This window comes from Gymnoscopelus microlampas (assembly GCF_963454915.1).
Source record: "Gymnoscopelus microlampas genome assembly, chromosome: 3".
Taxonomy (NCBI): Eukaryota; Metazoa; Chordata; class Actinopteri; order Myctophiformes; family Myctophidae; genus Gymnoscopelus; species Gymnoscopelus microlampas.
The window spans coordinates 55,639,220-55,642,631 of record NC_139940.1 but is presented as its reverse complement, the minus strand read 5'-3'; the positions used below and the strand labels follow the sequence as shown (position 1 = coordinate 55,642,631).

The window sequence follows — 3,412 nt, the reverse complement described above, 5'->3', positions numbered from 1 at the left end:
TCTGTAAGAGTTACAGACCTGTACGGGTCCATTTGGTTCCATTTGTACACTCACAGTTACAGATATGTAAGGGTCCATTTGGTTACATGTGTACACAGTTACAGATATGTAAGGGTCCATTTGGTTACATGTGTACACTCACAGTTACAGATATGTAAGGGTCCATTTGGTTCAATTGGTACTCTCAGAGTTAAAGGCCTGTAAGGGTCCATTTGGAATCTTGAGGGTCCCTGCTGAACCCCACCTGAGAACCACTGTACATTTAATGTGTTGGTTCTTAAAGTGGGTTTCTAGAGATGGTTCCTCCAGGTGTAAATACACTTCTCTTGTGGCGTTCCTTGGCGCACAACCTTTTCAAATCTGAAGCCAAATACAATTGACATGGACATCTTTGAGAACCACTGATATGATATAGCTACTTATAACTTATTTTAAGGTGAATTGTAATATGACAACTGTAAACAAAATTAGAGTTTGAATATACTGTATTGTTAGTTAATCAAACATTTCTTTCCTTGCAGGGCTGTGATTGTCATTGGTTGTATAACTCCAGCGCATGGGAGAAGTTCATTACTGTCTGATCAGCAGCTGTTATTTTCACAGCAAGTAAGTTCAATCTGGTTGATTCTGTTGCATCTCTGCACTATCTTTTTCCTTGGTGTGCTAATAATCGTTCAAACAAGGCATATATATCATCAAAGACGTATTTGACTATCTGTCAGGACTTATCTAACTTGACTGCGTGACTCATTTACGCTGCACCGCACACACACCGCGTTTAGATGCGAGTGAGCAACAGGCATGCTGTCACTGAAATATGGACCGTGGTGACAAACGCTCTAAAGTGTGGCTTCACTAAAGCCTTAGATCAAGACTATCGTATATGTATTTTATCAAATCTGACTTTTACTTTCGTATCTACGAGAGTCTTAGTGACCACACCCCCAGTTTGCCCTGAAATGTCACCGGTAAAACCTGGAGCTGTATGTCTCCAAACATGTAGAAATGCAAAACATAAGGTGCTTGCCCCAAATGTTAAGTAGGTGTCCAGAGTATTTGTGCAATGTATTAGTTCATATTTTTCAATAAAGAAGTGCTTTAATCCCATCTGTGGCCGAACGCCATTCCCCCCCCTCGTTTACTTCCTATTTACATGTAAATTGTGTAATTCCGGCTTTCACTAGATGCGCCACGTCACTACCGCCGATCTACAAGCTCACTGCCTTTTTAAAAAGGAGGAAAAAAATTAAAACGTGCAGCTCACTGTATAATCCACAAATGAATCGACTGTTGGAATAAAGGCGAGGATGTTACTCTATTCATTAAATGTCTTAAATTGACTAAGGCTTAAAAGAATAAAGTTACTTTATTCTTGTGTAAATATGTAGATGCATTGTTGTTTTTTAAAATGTATCTTCTCTCTCTTCCCCTTGCTCCATCTTCTTCCCTTTCTTTATGGAAATACACCCACTGTTTTACACCTGCAAACCTGTGATGTGATAAAGCTTTTCTCATTCTCATAGGTGTTGAACCAAATCTGCTGCCATTAGCTGATACCCAATCCCTAGAAAACCTGGAGGAGCGGCTACAAAATAGCCCCGACCTCAAAATCCAACTGGTAAGAATTTCAGTTCTACTCGGGGAAGACACACACACAAAACCCTTTTTGTTTGTTGTTTAATGCTAACCCTTATCTTAAATTGGCTTCTAACAACTTTGCTGGGACATACAATATAGAATTGAGAAGCTAATTTAGTCAATCATGAAGGAACACTGCTATTCTATAGCTACTGCTATTTTTTAAAGAATTGTGCAGTAAGTGATTTTGTTTATTAAAAGATAAACATATCTATATTCAGATGGCAATAATTACTATGAAGTGTTCAGTAACAGGGGTCTCCCTGTCTCCAGGTGTTTAGTAAACAGAACATGCATGTTATGGTCAGATACCAATGTTATCCAATCAGAGATGACTCATACAGGATAAACAAGTGAAATTGGAAATGATGACACAAAGAAGTGAGCAGTAGCAGTACTCCAAGTCTTTCGGGTGACTGAACTCATTTCGGCTGCTTGTACCTGTGACCTTATGCTTTTGGTCATGACCCACACTTCAGCACAGAGCACATCATCCTTAGTTCCAAATTCTTGTTCTAAACAAAATTGATTTATTTTCCCTTACTGTTTTATTTACCGTTGCACTGAGAATTAAGACACATTACTAAAGAAACATTCTCATGATTGCTTTGATTTCAGGTCTCCAGCGTCAGGTGGAGGTGGGGGCAGAAGAGGCCGAGACAGGGGGTTCTCAAACAGCTCCAATGCAGAGTGAGTCTTGTCTAGAAAGATGGTGTGTTTACATTGATACAGTTCATTCTGGAATAGGGGTCTTGTCTGGCCATTAATAACTGAGCTTAAATTATCTTAAATTCCAAGTTCTTCTTCTAAACAATATGGATTTGTTTTTTCTTTTTTTTCCCTCCAGTTTTCCTTACTGCATTTTATTTTATTTATTTATTTTTTTACCGTTGCACCGAGAATCAAGCCCCATGACTAAAGAAACATTCTGATGTTTGCTTTGATTTCAGGTCTCCAGCGTCAGGTGGAGGTGGGGGCAGAAGAGACCGAGACAGGGGGTTCTCAAACAGCTCCAATGCAGAGTGAGTCTTGTCTAGAAAGATGGGGTGTTTACGTACAGTCAGTCCGGAAAGTATTCAGAATGCTTCACTTTTCCTACATTTTCTTATGTTACAGCCCTATTGAAAAAAGTATTTTTGAATATGTTTCCACAAGTTTGGCTCACATATTTTTGGGTAGTTTTGACCATTCCTTTTTGCAGAACAGCTGCAATATATGCCAGCTTATGTTCAGCTAAACAAAGTAACGTTTTAATTCAAATATCAACTTTAACGATCGGACCAACATCTAGGCTAAACATGTCACGTTTGATCTCTTCGCAGAGCATCAGTAGAATAATGATAAGTGGCTGAGCTCATCAGTATTAGTGTTGGGTCGATAGTCAAACTAGGCTATAGATTTTAAGATATAATGTCAAATGATTGAATAAATCTAAGATAGTCTAATTGATACTGTACAGTATCAGCGGCGCTATAGACAAATTGTTTCAAACAGGCTGTTTTAGAAACAATTTTACATCAAGTTGTGCAGATGTGAAGGCGAAATATATTGAACTTGCAACGAAAATGAGAAAATCAGATTGATCAGAATAAGAGGAATTAGAGGGGTGTGTTCTAAAATAATAGCCTACTCTACACTGAAGGTATGATAATGACTGCGCGTGCATGAGGACTCCAGTCTTTGAGCTCATGACAAAACACAAAGGTTGCATTCGTTCAGAAAATAATGTTTGATACGAGCTGTCCAGAAGGCTCTCATCCACTGCAATGTATTC

At 38.7% G+C, this 3,412-nt stretch overlaps 1 long non-coding RNA gene across 1 annotated transcript; it reads left to right on the top strand.

Annotated features, from left to right (window-relative positions):
• Positions 1–547: 547 nt before the first annotated feature.
• Positions 548–2,850, top strand: LOC311042135. The gene is made up of 3 exons (XR_014600463.1): positions 548–606; positions 1,524–1,618; positions 2,257–2,850. It is a non-coding gene; the product is annotated as an uncharacterized lncRNA (long non-coding RNA).
• The last annotated feature ends 562 nt before the right edge of the window (positions 2,851–3,412 follow it).